We start from the raw sequence: 12,647 nt of genomic DNA on the forward strand, positions 1-12,647 counted from the left end.
GGCTTAAAACAACAACTATTTACTGCTTTTGAGTTGGTGGTTCTGCTGATCTGGGCTAGGCTTGCTTGTGCATCTGTGGTCAATTGGCTGGTTGTGTTGTTAAACCTACATTCATGTACCCAACATCAGGTGAGGCCAAACAAACGAAAATGTTGGAATTTGGAGCAGAGAAAGATTTATTGCAGAGGCCAAACAAGGAGAATAGGAGGCTTGTACTCAAAAGACCCAAACTCCCCAATGGTTTTCAGGGAAGAGTTTTAAAGGCAAAATGTGGGGTGAGGGCTGCAGGGTGTGTGACTTTCTTCTGATTGGTTGGTGGGTGAAGTAACAGGGTGGTGTTCCAGGAATCTTGTGCTCAGCCTGAAGTTACCACCCTCCACCTGGGTGGGGCCTTAATTCCTGTAGAAAAACTCAAAGATACATTGTTATGTATACCCCTTGAGGAGGAACTAGGGGTTCCTCCTTATCATTGCACAACTGTTTCTTGACTGCTTTTCCTTTGTTTCTGCATTCCTTCACTTCCCTAATGAGTAACTGTTTGAATCTGCTCTCTGGAACTCAGGGAAGGTCTAGGAGGCTGAAGCCTTTGTCCTATAAACAAGAAACAGGGAACAGACTTTTGTACCCGGAAGGCCCCATAGGGTCCTGCTTGATTCCAGTTGGCTAAAGGACTGGCTGGTCTATAATGGCCTTAGCTGATGACAGTTCTATGCACATGTCACACTAACCCTCCTAGAGCAGGCTAGCTCAGGCATGTTCTCAAGGTGATGGCCCAAGTCTGAGAAAGAGGGCCCAATTGTGCAAGAGGGCAAGCAGGAACATGTACAACTTTTAAGCCTCTGCTTCGTCAAGTTAGCTCTTAACCCTTAGGCCAAAGAAAGTCACATGGCTGAGCCTAGAGGTAGGGTGGGAGGGGTGCCTACAGGGAGGCAGGAAGAGTTGTACTATTAATCAGCCTACCACCCATACCCAGATATAGCCAGAGCACAACAGTCCAAGAAGCCGGAAAGAAGGGTCACCTTCTTATGCTGCTGATGTATGGGGACACAGGGAGGGGGGCAGTGGAAGTAGAGTCTAAAGTTGTGAAACCGAGTCCCCCTAAAACTGAGTTCCTCTTATGATTAACCTCTGTATCTAAAACTATTCTCTTTCTGTTCCAATCAGGATTGAGGAGTATCAAAGAAAAGGGGAGACTGAAACTGAGCAGGACCCTCCGGGACCCTCCGAGGTACAAAACCCCTTCCATATCCCCTGTTCCTTGTTTGTAAAAAAAAGGGTTTTAGTCTCCCAGGCCTTCCCTGAGTTCCAAAGAGCAGATTCAAGCAGTTACTAATTGGGGGAAGTGAGGGAATGCAGAAACAAAGGAAAGGCTGTCAAGAAACAACAGTTCAGTGATCAAACAGAGTCCAAGTTCCTCCTCAAGGGATATACATAACAATCTGATGGGTATCTTTGAATTGTTCTGCAGAAACCAAGATCCGGCCCAGGTGGAGTGGTGACTATATGCTGACCACAAGCATGTAGACCCCAGACTGGTTGAAACCAGAAGGTTGATGATTGAAATTCTTGAAACACCACCCCACTACCTTACCACCAACCAATCAGAGGAAAGTCATGTTCCCTACAGCCGTCACTCCAACTGTTGCCTTGAAAAACCCTTCCCTGAAAGCCATCAGGGAGTTCAAGTCTTTTGAGCATGAGCTGCTTGTACTCCTTGCTGGGCCCTGCAATAAACACTGTACTCTCCTTCACCACAACCTGGTGTCAGTAAATTGACTTTGCTCTGCCGTGCGTGAGTGGACCCAATTTCAGTTTGGTAACAGTAGCCAAAATAAAAACCTGGAAGTCCAAGTCCAAGTCGGTTGGCCAAATAAGAGATCAAAGACAAAACTGAGGTGTGCCTCTATAAAGAGGGGTCAAAGAAGAAGAAAGGCCTAGAATGGGGACTTGGAGTGTAGACAAGCCTGAGACATTTTACCCTGCCCCAGGGAGCATGTTTGGAAGAAACATGACATAAAATCTTTGCATATTTAAGGGCATAAATGACATAAACTATATAAAACTGTCATTAAAAGATTCCAGCACCTACAGACAGTGAAAGTTCTAAAATTTCTATGCAAGGGAGTTACGTTTCTTGCTTTGCTTTGAAGAAGTAGCTGCTACTATACCATTCTTATATATCCTTAATATGTTTAATCTCCAGTACAAATTTCCTTCAGAACTAAGGGTTGGGAAAACCATTTGCTTCTAAATGAATTAAGAAACTTTCTATTGCTAGCCTAGTCACAAAATTTCTGTAACCCAGTGGCTTTCTTCTTTGCTTTGATTGCTAGGATGTTCAGAGTTAAGTTTTATAGTCCACTGATGGGAATTTTTAAGCCAGGATTTTTGGACATAACTTTTCTACTCATCTTATTTTCTTCTTTGTCTCCTGTCTTATATTTTGTAATATGTTCAGTCTTATTGTATCTCTGGTGTTTACACAGAGGGCTTTGAGGAACTTGCAGGTGGATCCCAGCCCACATTTTCATTCCAGAATCTCTTGTGATTCTGGCTTCTGTGACTCCTGTTTCTCAGAGAGAAAACAATATCTCATTGTACTCTGCTGTGGCAGGTCCGGCACAGAATCTCAGCTTAGGGAGTTTATGCACAGAAATAAGAAGCCAGGCTTCCTGAGCAACCAGCTGGAGAATATCAGAGACTTGTGGCTGTTCCCACATTTCAGAAGTGGGGTCAAGAGGCTAACAGTGTTCTCATACAGTACTCTTCTCCAGTATTAAAGTTCCTCCTTGGGTCTTCCCCACCACACTGTAGTAGAGGGTTTGTCCACAGGTTGTCAGATTTAGCAAATAGAAATGCGGATGCCCAGTTAAATATGAATTTCAGATAAACCATAAATAATATTTAGCATAAGTATGTCCTAAATATTGCATGGGATCTACTTATGCTAAAAAACCTTATTCTTTTTTACCTGAGATTTAAATTTAGCTGGGCACCCTATGTTTTTTCTGGCAATCTAAACACATCAAATAAATAGAAATAGAGTCAAAGCATCCATATTCTCACATTTCAAAGATGGTTTTTGTTCTTTGCTGACTTCCCTAGAGTCAGTTTTCAATTCATACAATGGTATTCATTTACAAGACACACAGTAGATAATTTTTTTCTTAGTTACATTCCTTAAGGCACTATTTCAAATGTTCTTCAAAAAGCCACATTCTCTATAAATTTGATTTCGTTTTAATCACAAACATTTGAAAAAGGGAAATTTAGTATATCCATATAGTGTACTGTTCATTAAATCAATCTTTTCCCAAATCCTATGGATTTTTGCTTATAGCTATCATGGAAGGGGGTTTTATGTTTTGGAGATGTTTAGGCAGGCTAATGTTATAGAATCACAACTGTAATGCATTTTATTTTTAAAATATGTATTCAGCCAAATTCACAATGTGGGTCATTCTATAGGACATTTGCCTAGGTTTCCTTAATTAGTCAATGGCCCAGAACAAACAAATATAAGTGGGAAGGAAACCTGGGGGTCTGGCAACGGGAAGAGGAATTCCTAGAGAATCAGACTTTGAAGACTAGCAGGATTTGATTACAGGAATTTGACAGGACTGAGGGAAACAGAGACTCCACTCTTGGAGGGCACACACAAAGTAGTGTGCACATCAGGACCCAGGGGAAGGAGCAGTGACCTCATAGGAGATTGAACCAGACCTACCTGCTAGTGTTGGAGGGTCTCCTGAAGAGGCGGGGGGTGGCTGTGTCTCACCATGAGGACAAGGACACTGGCAGCAGAAGTTCTGGCAACTACTCCTTGGCGTGAGCCCTCCCAGAGTCCGCCATTAGCCCCACCAAAGAGCCCGGGTAGGCTCCAGTGTTGGGTCACCTCAGGTCAAACAACCAACAGGGAGGGAACCCAGCCCCACCCATCAGCAGACAAGCGGATTAAAGTTTTACTGAGCTCTGCCCAACAGAGCAACACCAAGCTCTACCCACCACCAGTCCATCCCATGAGGAAACTTGCACAGCCTCTTATATAGCCTAATCCACCAGAAGACAGACAGCAGAAGCAAGGAGAACTACAATCCTGCAGCCTGTGGAACAACAACCACATTCACAGAAAGATAGACAAGATGAAAAGGCAGAGGGCTATGTACCAGATGAAGGAACAAGGCAAAAACCCAGAAAAACAACTAAATTAAGTGGAGATAGGCAACCTTCCAGAAAAAGAATTCAGAATAATGATAGTGAAGATGATCCAGGACCTCGGAAAAAGAATGGAGGCAAAGATCGAGAAGATGCAAGAAATGTTTAGGGCTTCCCTGGTGGCGCAGTGGTTGAGAATCTGCCTGCCAATGCAGGGGACACGGGTTTGAGCCCTGGTCTGGGAAGATCCCACATGCCGCGGAGCGACTGGGCCCGTGAGCCACAATTACTGAGCCTGTGCGTCTAGAGCCTGTGCTCCGCAACAAGAGAGGCCGTGATAGTGACAGGCCCGCGCACCGCGATGAAGAATGGCCCCCACTTGCCGCAACTGGAGAAAGCCCTCACACAGAAACAAAGACCCAACACAGCCATAAATAAAAAAAAATAAAAAAATAAAAAAATAAAAAAAAAACCTTTCCCCAATACTAAAAAAAAAAAAAAAAAAAGAAATGTTTAACAAAGACCTAAAAGAATTAAAGAACAAACACCTAGAAGAATTAAAGAACAAACAAACAGAGATGAACAATACAATAACTGAAATGAATAATACACTAGAAGGAATCAATAGCAGAATAACTATGGCAGAAGAATGGATAAGTGACCTGGAAGACAGAATGGTGGCATTCACTGCTGCAAAACAGAATACAGAAAAAAGAATGAAAAGAAATGAAGACAGCCTAACAGACCTCTGGGACAACATTAAATGCAACAACATTCATATTATAGGGGTCCCAGAAGGAGAAGAGAGAGAGAAAGGACCTGAGAAAATATTTGAAGAGATTATAGTTAAAAACTCCCCTAACATGGGAAAGGAAATAGCCACCCAAGTCCAGGAAGTGCAGAGAGTCCCACACAGGATAAACCCAAGGAGAAACACTCCGAGACACACAGTAATCAAATTGGCAAAAATTAAAGACAAACAAAAATTATTGAAAGCGGTAAGGGAAAAGTGACAAATAACATACAAGGGAAATCCCATAAGGTTAACAGCTGATTTCTCAGCAGAAACTCTACAAGTCAGAAGGGAGTGGCATGACATATTTAAAGTGATGAAAGGGAAGAACCTACAACCAAGATTACTCTACCTGGCAAGGATCTCATTCAGGTTCGATGGAGAAATCAAAAGCTTTACAGACAAGCAAAAGCTAAGAGAATTCAGCACCACCAAACCAGCTCTACAACAAATGCTAAAGGAACTTCTCTAAGTGGGAAACGCAAGAGAAGAAAAGGACCTACAAAAACAAACCCAAAACAATTAAGAAAATGGTCATAGGAACATACATATTGATAATTACCTTAAACGTGAATGGATTAAATGTTCCAACCAAAAGACACAGGCTTGCTGAATGGATACAAAAACAAGACCCATATATATGCTGTCTACAAGAAACCCACGTCAGACCTAGGGACACATAGAGACTGAAAGCAAGGGGATGGAAAAAGATATTCCATGCAAATGGAAATCAAAAGAAAGCTGGAGTAGCAATACTCATATCAGATAAAATAGATTTTAAAATAAAGAATATTACAAGAGACAAGGAAGGACACTACATAATGATCAAGGGGTCAATCCAAGAAGAAGATATAACAATTATAAATATATATGCACCCAACATAGGAGCACAGATATAAAAGAGGAAATCGACAGGAACACAGTAATAGTGGGGGACTTTAACACCTCACTTACACCAATGGACAGATCATCCAAACAGTAAATTAATAAGGAAACACAAGTTTTAAATGACACAATAGACAAGATAGATTTAACTGATATTTATAGGACATTCCATCCCAAAACAGCAGATTACACTTTCTTCTCAAGTGTGCACGGAACATTCTCCTGGATTGATCACATCTTGGGTCACAAATCAAGCCTCAGTAAATTTAAGAAAATTGAAATCATATCAGGCATCTCTTCTGACCACAACACTATGAGATTAGAAATCAATTACAGGGAAAAAGACGTAAAAAACACAAACACATGGAGGCTAAACAATACATTACTAAATAACCAAAAGATCACTGAAGAAATCAAAGAGGAAATCAAAAAATACCTAGAGATAGATGACAATGAAAACACGACGATCCAAAACCTATGGGATGCAGCAAAAGCAGTTCTAAGAGGGAAGTTTACAGCAATAAAATCCTACCTCAAGACACAACAAACATCTCAAATAAACAATCTAACCTTACACCTAAAAGAACTAGAGAAAGAAGAACAAACAAAACCCAAAGTTAGTAGAGGGAAAGAAATCATACAGATCAGAGCAGAAATAAATGAAATAGAAACAAAGAAAACAATAGCAAAGATCAATAAAACTAAAAGCTGGTTCTTTGAGAAGATAAACAAAATTGATAAGCCATTAGCCAGACTCATCAAGAAAAAGAGGGAGAGGACTCAAATCAATAAAATCAGAAATGAAAAAGGAGAAGTTACAACAGACACCGCAGAAATACAAAGCATCCTAAGAGACTACTACAGGCAACTCTATGCCAATAAAATGGACAACCTGGAAGAAATGGACAAATTCTTAGAAACGTATAACCTTCCAAGACTGAACCGGGAAGAAATAGAAAATATGAACACACCAATCACAAGTAATGAAAGTGAAACTGTGATTAAAAATCTTCCAACAAACAAAAGTCCAGGACCAGATGGCTTCACAGGTGAATTCTATCAAACATTTAGAGAAGAGCTAACACCCATCCTTCTGAAACTCTTCCAAAAACTTGCAGAGGAAGGAAGACTCCTAAACTCATTCTATGAGGCAACCATAACCCTGATACCAAAACCAGACAAAGATACCACAAAAAAAAAAAAAAAATTACAGACCAATATCACTGATGAATATAGATGCAAAAATCCTCAACAAAATACTAGCAAACAGAATCCAACAACACATTAAAAGGGTCATACACCATGATCAAGTGGGATTTATCCCAGGGATGCAAGGATTCTTCAATATACACAAATCAATCAATGTGATACACCATATTAACAAACTGAAGAATAAAAACCATATGATCATCTCAACAGATGCAGAAAAAGCTTTTGACAAAATTCAACACCCATTTATGATAAAAACTCTCCAGAAAGTGAGCACAGAGGCAAACTACCTCAACATAATAAAGGCCATATACAACAAACCCACAGCAAACATCATTCTCAATGGTGAAAAACTGAAAGCATTTCCTCTAAGATCAGGAAGAAGACAAGGATGTCCACTCTCACCACTATTATTCAACATAGTTTTGGAAGTCCTAGCCACAGCAATCAGAGAAGAAAAAGAAATAAAAGGAATACAAATTGGAAAAGAAGATGTAAAACTGTCACTGTTTGCAGATGACATGATACTATACATAGAGAATTCTAAAGGTGCCACCAGAAAACTACTAGAGCTCATCAATGAATCTGGTAAAGTTGCAGGATACAAAATTAATGCACAGAAATCTCTCGCATTCCTATACAGTAATGATGAAAAATCTGAAAGAGAAATTAAGGAAACACTCCCATTTACCATTGCAACAAAAAGAATCAAATACCTAGGAATAAACCTACGTAGGGAGACAAAAGATCTGTATGCAGAAAACTATAAGACACTGATGAAAGAAATTAAAGATGATACAAACAGGTGGAGAGATATACCATGTTCTTGGATTGGAAGAATCAATATTGTGAAAATGACTATACCACCCAAAGCAATCTACAGATTCAATGCAATCCCTATCAAATTACCAATGGCATTTTTTACAGAAGTAGAACAAAAATTCTTAAAATTTATATGGAGACACAAAACACCCCGAAGAGGCAAAGCAGTCTTGAGGGAAAAAAACGGAGCTGGAGGAATCAGGCCCCCAGACTTCAGACTATACTACAAAACTACAGTAATCAAGACAATATGGTACTGGCACAAAAACAGAAATATAGATCAATGGAACAGGATAGAAAGCCCAGAGAGAAACCCACACACCTATGGTCAACTAATCTATGACAAAGGAGGCAAGGATATACAATGGAGAAAAGACAGCCTCTTCAATAAGTGGTGCTGGGAAAACTGGACAGCTACATGTAAAAGAATGAAATTAGAACACTCCCTAACACCATTTACAAAAATAAACTCAAAATGGATTAGAGACCTAAATGTAAGACCGGACACTATAAAACTCTTAGAGGAAAACATAGGAAGAACACTCTTCGACATAAATCACAGCAAGATCTTTTTTGATCCACCTCCTAGAGTAAAGGAAATAAAAACAAAAATAAACAAATGGAACCTAATGAAACTTAAAAGTTTTTGCACAGCAAAGGAAACTACAAACAAGATGAAAAGACACCCCTCAGAATGGGAGAACATATTTGCAAACGAATCAACAGACAAAGAATTAATCTCTAAAATATATAAACAGCTTATGCAGCTCAATATTAAAAAAACAAACAACCCAATCCAAAAATGGGCAGAAGACCTAAATAGACATTTCTCCAAAGAAGACATACAAATGGCCAAGAAACACATGAAAAGCTGCTCAACATCACTAATTATTAGAGAAATGCAAATCAAAACTACAATGAGGTATCATCTCACACCAGTTAGAATGGGCATCATCAGAAAATCTACAAACAACAAATGCTGGAGAGGGTGTGGAGAAAAGGGAACCCTCTTGCACTGTTGGTGAGAATGTAAATGGATACAGCCACTATGGAGAGCAGTATGGAGGTTCTTTAAAAACCTAAAAATAGAATTACCATATGACCCAGCAATCCCACTACTGGGCATATACCCAGAGAAAACCATAATTCAGTAAGACACATGCACCCCAATGTTTATTGCAACACTATTTACAATAGCCAGGACATGGAAGCAAGCTAAATGCCCATTGACAGATGAATGGATAAAGAAGATGTGGTACATATATACAATGGAATATTACTCAGCCATAAAAAGGAACGAAATTGCGTCATTTGTCGAGACATGGATGGATCTAGAGACCGTCATACAGAGTGAAGTAAGTCATAAAGAGAAAAACAAATATCGTATATTAACGCATATATGTGAAACCTAGAAAAATGGTACAGATGAACCAGTTTGCAGGGCAGAAATTGAGACACAGATGCAGAGAACAAACGTATGGACACCAAGGGGGGAAAGTGGTGGGGGGAGGGGTGGTGGTGGGATGAATTGGGAGATTGGGATTGACATGTATACATTGATGTGTATAAAATGGATGACTAATAAGAACCTGCTGTATAAAAAAATAAATTAAAAAAAAAGAAGTGATTTTATATGGCACATACAACAAAGGGTAGGAAACTTGGGGGCCATGTTGAAATTTTATCTACCACAACACCTTAAACTGTTCAGTTTACCTTTAATTAATTATATTACGTAAACTCTAGAGTAAGAACCTTGCACCAGTATCTTATTTGTATTATTGTATCATTGGTGTATGCATTTCAGTATTGCATATATAATAAAGTCCACTGTGCACTGTACTACTGTTGCTAAAAACTGTCGATTATATTTTAAAGATATTTAAACAAAAAGAACAATAATTGGTTTATATGTTTCCACAAAAAAAAAAAAAAAACAACTACATTCAGGGGACCAGATAATTTACAGCACCTCCATGCTCTGGAAAGTGATGCAGCTATGGAGGAGAGTGAAGCAGAGCTAAATAAACACACAGGGAGATGTGTAGGATGTATAACCCAATGAGGGAAACCATTTGGAAAGCAGAGTATGTACACACACACATGCACGCATGCACACACCATGCACACACACACACCATGCACATCTAGTGCGCATAGAAAAAAGTTGGGAAGAACACACACCAGATTGTTAACAGTGAACACATTTTAAGAGTCAGGTTTTGGGGTAGGGATAGCAAACTCTCATTTTTTATTTTACATACTTCTATATTTTTAAAATGACCATATTATTACTTGTATAAATTTGTATTTTTAAAATGTAAAAAAATTTTACATTATATACTTGTATTTGTGATAATGGAATTGTGGCTACGTAAAGCAACAGTTTGGGGTGTTTTTTTTTTTTTGGTAGGGGAGATACAGACTGAATTATTATAGAGGCAAACAGCCAGGGTGTCTGGGACTGGCTTTAAAATACTTCAGCAAACAGAAAAGGATAGATGAAGTAAGAGAGGCAAGATAGTGATCACTGTTGAATCTGAGTGGGTGGCATATGGGGGTTCATTACACCGTTCTCTCTACTTTTGTGGATGTTTGAAAGTTTTGATAATAAAAATTTCTAAACGTGAAAAAAAAAAAAAGAAAAAAAAGAAGTGAGAAGAGACTGTTCCAGATTAGGAGTTAAGACAGATATAGGATTATGAACAGCCAAATATAATGAATGGACCTTATTTGGAGCTTGATATGTACAAACCAAGTTTTAAGAAGATGTTTTTTAGCAAATGGGGGAAATTTGATTATGGCCTGAGTATTAGATGGCATTAGGAATTATTGTTAGTTTTACTATGTATGTGGCCATGCAATACAGTTAGGTAAGAAAATGTGCCCTTCCTTTTTTGAGATTCATGATATAGTATTAAGGGCTAAAATAGCATGAAGTCTGGAATTCACTTTAAAAAGTTTAAACAGAGAGAGAGAACAGAAGAAATTAGTGTGGCAGATTAATGATGGCTGGTGAACTCCTCTGATGAATTCATGAAGGTTGGTTATATTCTCTATTTTTGTGCACTTTTTGGAAGTTTATATGATACAACATGAAATTAGATCTAATTTTGAAATATTACATAGAAGACATAGAAAAAAGTTTTTAAGGACACCATACTTTTTTCAACTTCTAAATGTTCTTATTAACTTCATTTACTATGTTGTTTCTAATTATAAAAGTAGTATATACTCAAAATTAAAATAAATAAAAACACAACAAAGAGCAAAAGAAGATGAAAGTACATGAAATCATATATAGATAATCTGCGAAGGAACAAAAGAGGTCATCTGAAGAAATAATTATAAAATTTTTTTTGGTCTTTTAAATTATTATATATACTTGCTTAAAGAAATAGTTTGGGGCCACTATTTGTCCAACAAATTTTCTTTTACTCCAGTGTGGGTTCTATTCAATGACAAACAAATGGTTGGAGTTTGATAGAAATCCCAGATGTTGGATTATTTAAGTAGTGTTGTCCCCACACTGTAGCAAATGGGAAAGTTTCCAACAAGGGGCCCAGAGCATTGGAGATAATTAATAAAAATGTTTTCTTTTTACTTTTTCCTCTGTTTTCTTTCTTTAACTTTTCATATTCAATGTTAGCTTCTGGGCAAAACAGTACCATAATTTAGTAAAATTTTTTGCCTTTCTGGTAGTACTGAGTGGAAGCTCTCCTTTTATTCTTGTATTAGATAGCTACTTGCTCATTTTAAATATGCAAGAATGGAATAGTTACCCACTTGGTTATCTTAAGGAAGATATTAGCATGATTCTGTCTAATAGAAGGGTACCTAAATAACTCCAAAATTAGGTGGAGCAAAATCCTTAGAAATATACCCATCAGCATTACTTTAGAACAATGCCACATGTGGCTATAAACTGGTGAGACAATTTCCTCCCCGAGACAAATGCTGCTGCTACCCTTGGGCATTGGTCAATCTGAACATGGGGGAAGGGCATCACCATTTGTCACCATTAGTGCCCTACAAACCCTAATAACTGAAGGGTGACCTGATACTAAAATCCAGAGGAGGGAGGGGAGATCAAGATGGTGGAATAGAAGGACATGGAGCTCACCTCCTCCCACAGATACATCCAACATACAACTACATGTGGAAAAATTCTCACAGAATACCTACTGAAAGCTGGCAGAAGACCTCATACAACCAAAATTGCAAGAAAGATCATCACATAACTGGGTAGGATGAAAGAAAAAAAGAGGAATCAGGATGGGACCTGTGCCCCTGGGAGGGAGCTCTGACACAGGAAAGATTCTGTCTCCCTGGGAACACCCTTCACCACTGAGAGATCAGCTGGGACAGAAAGGGAGCTTCAGAGGAGAGTGCAGCAGCCAGATTGCAGCAGGCAGAACAGAGAGAGACCAGCACAGAGGGACCTGGCCACCTCCCTGCACGCCCCAACCTGAGATACATGTCTGCTGGTTCTCTCAGGGGTTGGGTGCTGAAACTTGGGCTTCAGCAGATAGACCTGGGGAAAGGACATGGAGACAGCCTGAAGGACATGGAGTGAGGTCCAAGCAATGGGGGTGGTACTCAGGACCTAGCCTGGGTCTGCCACAGGAGCCTCATTGTTTACATGTGTGCAAAGGGAGGGGCGGGGCTCCACCATAGCAGTCTCGTTCTCAGTGTGCTCACAGTGGGTGCGGCTCTGCCTCTATGAGCTCTAGGAGTGCTCCAGCACCGGTGGGTTGCCCACACGAGGAGGTGGGGCTGAAAC

The 12,647-nt window shown here is 39.4% G+C and overlaps 1 long non-coding RNA gene across 3 annotated transcripts in view; it reads left to right on the forward strand.

Moving 5' to 3' along the window:
- LOC309630962 overlaps window positions 1–12,647 on the forward strand; it is a 62,178-nt gene that overhangs the window by 29,927 nt on the left and 19,604 nt on the right. The window contains exons 2-3 of one of the 3 annotated variants that reach the window (XR_014245978.1): window positions 1,165–1,228; window positions 1,469–1,516. This is a non-coding gene — a long non-coding RNA (uncharacterized lncRNA). Of the gene's footprint in view, window positions 1–1,164; window positions 1,517–12,647 lie in introns of those variants that run through there. The other 2 variants (XR_014245976.1, XR_014245977.1) reach the window with 2 other exon arrangements.

This window comes from Balaenoptera borealis (genome assembly GCF_965194805.1).
Source record: "Balaenoptera borealis genome assembly, chromosome: 6".
In the NCBI taxonomy this organism is placed as follows: domain Eukaryota; kingdom Metazoa; phylum Chordata; class Mammalia; order Artiodactyla; family Balaenopteridae; genus Balaenoptera; species Balaenoptera borealis.